We start from the raw sequence: 7150 nt of genomic DNA on the forward strand, positions 1-7150 counted from the left end.
ATGATGATGATTGATCGGAGTCTGTCAAGGTGGTGACAAGAGCTTTCTTCTTCTTGTATTTGATGCTCTTCTTCAGTAAGGGACAGTCGATTCTGAAATGTCCCGGTTTCTTGCATTCATAGCAACCGGTTCCCTCACTTTTCCTTTTCTTACCTTTGTCCTTGTTGTAGGAACTTGAGGGACCTCTCCTCTGATGAAAGGACTTCTTCCAATTGATGAATTTTCTGAACTTTCGTACGAGAAGAGCCTCATCATCATCTCCCTCATTGTCTTCTTCTTCGCTGCTGCTACTGCAAGATGGATCTTTGTTAGAAGAAGTAGATTTGAGGGCTATTACCTTTTTCTTATAAGATGATTCTTCTTCGCTATGTTGTTTCATCGTGAGCTCATGCGTCATTAGGGATCCAAGAAGCTCCTCGAGTGGCAGCTTGTTCAAGTCCTTGGCTTCTTGGATTGCCGTTACCTTGGCTTCCCATGACCTTGGCAAAGATCGAAGAATTTTTCTGACAAGGTCACTGTTAGCATAACTTTTGCCAAGGCTTTTTAGACCATTGACAATATCAGTAAATCTAGTAAATATGCACGTGATAGTTTCATTAGAATCCATTTTAAATAGTTCATACTTATGAATTAGCATGTTTATTTTAGATTCCTTAACTTGATTCGTGCCCTCGTGGGTCACTTCAAGTCTGTCCCATATCTCTTTTGCAGAACTGCAAGTAGAGACTTGATAAGTGCTAGATAATGTACAAATTTATCTATTTTACATAGCACTTATTATTATTGTTATATACATATTTTAAATATTAACAGAAGAAAATGTGTTTCCCCTCGTCATTTCATTTTAATAAATTATTAGAGGTAATTCAAGTTTGGTTTAATTTTCTATATCGATTTAGTCTAATGTGTGTGCAGGTCGAGTCACCCCATTCATGAATTAGTCCCAATCTGTTTCATGTGTGGATTACTTTCTTCCACATGTGCATGAAGCTACCCATTCCTTTGTCCACGTCATCTTTTCCATGTGCACCAGGCTTCCCAACTTAGCAAAACAGAGCCCTCCCAACCTACCCGAGTGGACCCCAACCACCTCTCTAAAAAAAATAATAAAATTCACTCACGCCCGTATTCATCTTCCGCATCATTCTTCTCCTCTTCTCTCCCCTTGTTTCGGATCATCTCCCATCCTTCCCTATCCTTCCTAGATTTTCTCAACTATCCAAGCCAATCCAAGCTTCCCAGATGAATCCTCATGCGATTCATCATCCCCCGTATCCAGCAAATCTCCCAGGCTCAAATCCACACGTTTTTCCTTTGCTTCAAAACAAAGCTCATCGCCCTCCCAGCCGGCCCCAATGCAGCACTGAAATAGGGGAGATTTCCAAATCGACCCAGCCTCTTGGGGAGGACAACAATAAGGAAGGTGAAGAAGAGGATAAAAATGTGTCAAATGAAAATCTAAAACCTTCTCCTTCTTCTTCAGCTAGTCCACCTTCTGCCAAAACTCATATCCCAAAGGTCCCATTTCCTGAAGCTCTTAACTCACCCTCTCCCTTTGGCAAAAAAGGAACTTCACTAGAGGAAATGATGGAGGTTTTCAAACAAGTGAAAATCAACCTTCCGCTTCTTGATGCTATTAGACAAGTTCCCTCCTATGCCAAATTTCTCAAAGACCTTTGTACACAAAAGCGAAAATCTAGGACACATGTGCCTAAAATGGTCTTCCTAACTGAGCAAGTGAGTTCTATTCTCCAACACAACACCCCTCCGAAATTCAAAGATCCTGGTGCTCCCACCATCTCCTGTGTCTTAGGAAATAATTTCATTGATCGAGCACTCTTAGATCTAGGGGCAAGTGTCAACCTTTTACCTTATTCAGTTTATGAGAAACTTGGGTTAGGTGAGTTAAAACCAACCTCGGTATCCCTTCAATTGGCTGATCGATCTGTAAAAACACCACATGGGATAATTGAAGATGTTCTTATCAAGGTAGACAAATTCTATTTTTCAGTAGATTTCATCGTCCTTGATATGGAACATGAACCTAATCCTAAGAAACAAATCCCCGTGATCCTTGGGCGCCCCTTTTTAGCAACAGCCAATGCATGCATCAATTGTAGAACGGGGGTAATGAACATATCATTTGGGAACATGAAGGTAAAATTAAATGTGTTCAATGCGGACGACCAACCCGCGGGGAAAGTTGAGTGTTTTATGATAGACAAAATAGATGAACTCATAGAAGGAGATGCAAAAACTACCTCACTGTGTCTGGCTGAAGACAATAAACTTAGCGCTTGTTGGGAGGCAACCCAATTCTTTTAGTTTTTTTAACATTGAGGACAATGTTAGGTTTAGGTTTGGGGGTATTTATAAGTATTTTTAATCATTTTTTGTTTTGTTTGCATTTCTTGCATTCGTTTTCACTTCATAATGTCAGGTTTATCAAAAGAAATAAAAAAATAAAAAAATAAAAATATCTTTTTACAAAAATGTGTTCATTTTCATTTTTTATAAAATAATAATAATAATAATAATAAAAATTAAAAAAAAGTTTTTGTTTTTAAAAAACCTCATTTCTATACATTAATGCGAGAATGATAAACACACAGGGTATATAAAATCTAAAAAGCCCAATGACTAGTCGGAAGTAATACAAATTTAAGTTCTTTTCATTAAGTCTCTCTTAGGGAGTTGTAAGCTAATTAATACTTCGGAATTTCACTACACACTGGCCGACACTTCTAAGGTCTAGGCTTGACATTAAGTCTCTCTTAGGGAGTTGTAAGCTAATTAATACTTCGGAATTTCACTACACACTGGCCGACACTTCTAAGGTCTAGGCTTGACATTATATTGATAGTATAGTAGCAACCTTGGACCCTGATGAATCATACTTATCTAATCCCAAAAAAAAAAAATCATCAATAATAATGGATTTAGTCAGGAACATCGAAAAGGGCTACCTATTGTCATAGATCAAGTGGGCTTGTGATGAGAACTCCGAGCATAAGTCCGTAGGGGAGTCTTGTGTTAGATGTATGCCCTAGAAGCCAATTTTGGCTGACACATTATTAATTCTGGGACATAATTTGTATTTGACTTTATTATTATTGAATAAATAAAAGGCATCTTTTCATTCATATTGTTTATGTGTCTATGAATCGTCCAAGAATTAATAAGATGATGATGCATATTCTTAAGAGTTAAGAATTTGAGCCATGCATCATTGGTGATTAATTTCTGAATGCTCCTGATCGATGGATCATCACGAGGGCGGTGATCGATCCGATAAGATCAGTGCACACATTACTTTCCTTATGGATGGACGAGACTCGAGTCCACGGTGTGGGGACACTGAAGTAATAGTGCAGGTGCTTGTTAGAGAACAAGGGTACTGAGCGTGACCAATACAAGAAGTCACTTGGATGACTATCCACTCGTCAGTGACTTGCTTGATGTTGCAGTAGTGTGACTGGTCCTTTGACCTGCGGTGCTTCGGCTACTCACAGTGAGGTTATTGTAGTTTGACTGCACACATACATGGTCTCTAGCCATATGGGTCCATGCAGTGTAGATTGGCTGCAGTAGGTTCACTGTAGGAGTAGGGTATGCACCTATAAGGAATCTATCGACCTTGATAGATAAGGAGAGATCCTATGTGATTTATAAGACTGAGTTCGTAAGACCTCGACCGGGGCAGATTGCACAGTAGAGAAAGAGTTCTCCGCTCTCGAACTTAAGTCGAATAAATCTTGACATATGACAGACGATGGGGTTTGACGAGTTGTCCATGACCTCCGTCCTGTAGGGATCCACGATAGAAGGACTGTATCACATAATAACTGCCCCTAGAGGTTCACCATTCTATTCTGCTGGATAGCCACTACATGCTTGTGGAGTGATTGATTAAAACCCTATTTGATTTTGATGAGCTCAAAGCATTTGAGTATATCTATTGTTAACTAATGAATTCAATTAAGTGTTTCAGTGAAAATCTTGCCTAAGTGTCTCTAGACATGGTTCATAGTATTTTGGATAAGTTAAGAAGTCAGCTTGAACCAAAGTCTGAGACTCGAGTCGACTCCCGAGTATCACGAGTCGACTCCAAGCGTATCAAGTTCACTAGCACGAGCTCGAGTCGACTCCCGATCAGTACGAGTCGACTCCGACTGAGAACAGACAGACGAACAGAAAGCTTCAACTCAGAACCTGTCAACGAGTCGACTCCCGAAGTGCGCGAGTCGACTCCGATGTTCACCGAGTCGACTCCAGGGTAGTAAGAGTCGACTCCAAGAGGAATACAAAGAAAAAGTCAGAGAGCAGTTTTCGGGTCTGAGATTCGAGTCGACTCTAGTGGAACGCGAGTCGACTCCGATGGTTGGCAGGTCGACTCGAAAGACAGCAAGAGTCGACTCTCAGCAGTACACAAAGAAAAAGTCAGAGGGCAGATTCTGGACTCTGAGATTCGAGTCGACTCCCGCATTACGCGAGTCGACTCCGAGACTCCGCGACCACAAAGAAGACAGAAGACCAAGTTACTGCCTCTGAGATTCGAGTCGACTCCCAGACAGCTAGAGTCGACTCCAAGGCAGCTTCACATCAAAAAGGCAGAAGACCAAGTTTCGGAAACTGAGAGCCGAGTCGACTCCGAGGAAGTTCGAGTCGACTCCAAGACTGGACGAGCCAAAAGACAAAAGATAGGGAGTTCGGGCTCTGAGCGCCGAGTCGACTCCCAGGACAGTCGAGTCGACTCAAGTGGACCAAATTCAAAAATAGATCCACGGACTTCATGGGATGAGCCGACTCCAAAAATGCCAAGTCAGCTCCAGAAGTTGGCGAGTCGACTCCGGGTCAAGACGAGTCGACTCCCAGTCGCGAAGGCAACTTTAATTCAAATCTGGAACAGTTGCCGAGTCGACTCCGGAAAAGTATGAGTCGACTCCCGCTACAGCCGAGTCGACTCCTGATCGCGCGAGTCGACTCTAACCCACCAACGGACACATTGTCAGGCTGCGCAGAGTGTGCAGAACGGGCAGAAAAAGCTCTCTAACGGCTAGTTTCCGTGGGGGTTGGTTTAAATAGCCACAGAAGACTGTAGCAAGGCAGAGAACAACCATTCCACTCCAAGTAATCAAGCTTTCAATCTCTGCAACTTGTTCTTCAACGAAAAAGAGGGAAGAGCAGCATTAACTGCATCCACCTACTTCTTCCCAACATTGAAAGAGGCTCCTCCTGCATTCAAGTCGACTACACATTCAAGAGGAGACCGAAGTTTAAGAAGCCATTCTTCTTCTCCAACTTAAAAGCGTTTGAGGGCTTCTAAACTCTTTTCAGATTATATTGTTTTCCATCTGCTTTTGAGAAGCTTAGTTTTCTGTTTGTCTATTTTATTTACAACTTGTATTTCCTTGGTTCAATCGGGGGATTGAATCAAGGGTATTGAGGTTGGTTGGTGAGCCGAGTGTAAAACCAACGTGTGTAAGGGTTCGATTGTGATCCCGGGAAAACAATCGGGGTGGTTCTAGTCGGTGAGCCTGGGAAAACCGACCGAGTTCGTTGTGAGCTCGTAAAACAACAAGTTTGGTTGTGAGCTTGGAAAACAACCGGCTGTAATCCAAGGGGGTTATAGTGAATTCCCAAGTGAGACTTGGGGAGTGGACGTAGGAGCAAGGGTTAGCTCCGAACCACTATAAAACTTGGTGTTTGTGTTTGATTGTCTCTCTTCTTCTTCCTCTCTTATCACTCACAGCACATAGCATTTAATTAAACAACTTGCAATAGTTTTAATTAGTCATCCACAACGTTTTAAATATCTAAATTATTTTAAAACCCAATTCACCCCCCCTCTTGGGTTGTCTATCTGGGCAACAAGTGGTATCAGAGCCTAAACTCTTCCACCCAAGAGTAAAAGATCAAAATGACAACCCCATTTGGATCTTCCCACATTGAGGGTCAGTCCACCCAAAGACCCCCATTCTTTAATGGATCCGACTACTCATATTGGAAGGCTAGGATGAGAATATTCATCCAAGCCCAAGACTATGAGATGTGGACCATTGTAGTAAATGGGCCATACGTCCCATCCATATATGTAGAGGGTGTCACGGTACCCAAACTAGAAAAGGATTGGGATGAACATGACATGAGAAAGGCACAACTAAACTCTAAAGCTATGAATGTGCTTTATTGTGCCTTAGAAATGAATTCAATAGGGTCTCTACTTGCAATTCTGCAAAAGAGATTTGGGACAGACTTGAAGTGACCCATGAGGGCACGAATCAAGTCAAAGAATCCAAAATAAATATTTTGGTTCATAAATATGAACTATTTAAAATGGATTCTAATGAAACAATTACATGCATGTTTACTAGGTTTACTGACATTGTCAATGGCCTAAAAAGCCTTGGCAAGAACTATACTAACAGTGAGCTTGTCAGGAAAATCCTTCGGTGTCTACCAAGGTCATGGGAAGCTAAAGTGACCGCAATCCAAGAAGCCAAGGACCTGAACAAATTACCACTTGAGGAGCTTCTTGGATCCCTAATGACGCACGAGCTAACCATGAAGCAACACAACGAGGAAGAGTCCTCCCATAAGAAAAAGGTAATAGCTCTTAAATCTACTACATCTAACAAGGACTTGTCTTGCAGTAGCAGCAGTGAAGAAGAAGAACATGAGGAGGATGATGGTGAGGCTCTTCTTGTGCGCAAATTCAGAAAGTTCATCAACCACAAGAAGTCCTATCATCAAAGGAGAGGCCCCTCAAATTCCTACCGCAAGGACAAAGGTAAGGAAAGGGAAAATGAGGGGATTGGATGTTACGAGTGCAAGAAGCCGGGTCACATAAGAGCTGAGTGCCCTTTACTGAAGAAGGAGAGCAAGTACAAGAAGAAGAAGGCTCTTGTCACAACACTATCCGACTCCGACTCATCATCCTCTTCATCGGATGATGAACAAGAAGAAAAGGCCAATTTCTGCTTCATGGCCAATGAAAATGAGGTAACATCCGAATCCCATCTTGATTTTTCTTTTGATGAACTTTATGATGCATTTAATGAATTAATGATAGAATATAAGGCCATAAATCTTAAGAATAAAGAACTAAAAATAGCTAATCAATCATACCTACATAAATACGATAAATTAG

Source organism: Phoenix dactylifera, unplaced genomic scaffold (assembly GCF_009389715.1).
Source record: "Phoenix dactylifera cultivar Barhee BC4 unplaced genomic scaffold, palm_55x_up_171113_PBpolish2nd_filt_p 000766F, whole genome shotgun sequence".
Taxonomy (NCBI): domain Eukaryota; kingdom Viridiplantae; phylum Streptophyta; class Magnoliopsida; order Arecales; family Arecaceae; genus Phoenix; species Phoenix dactylifera.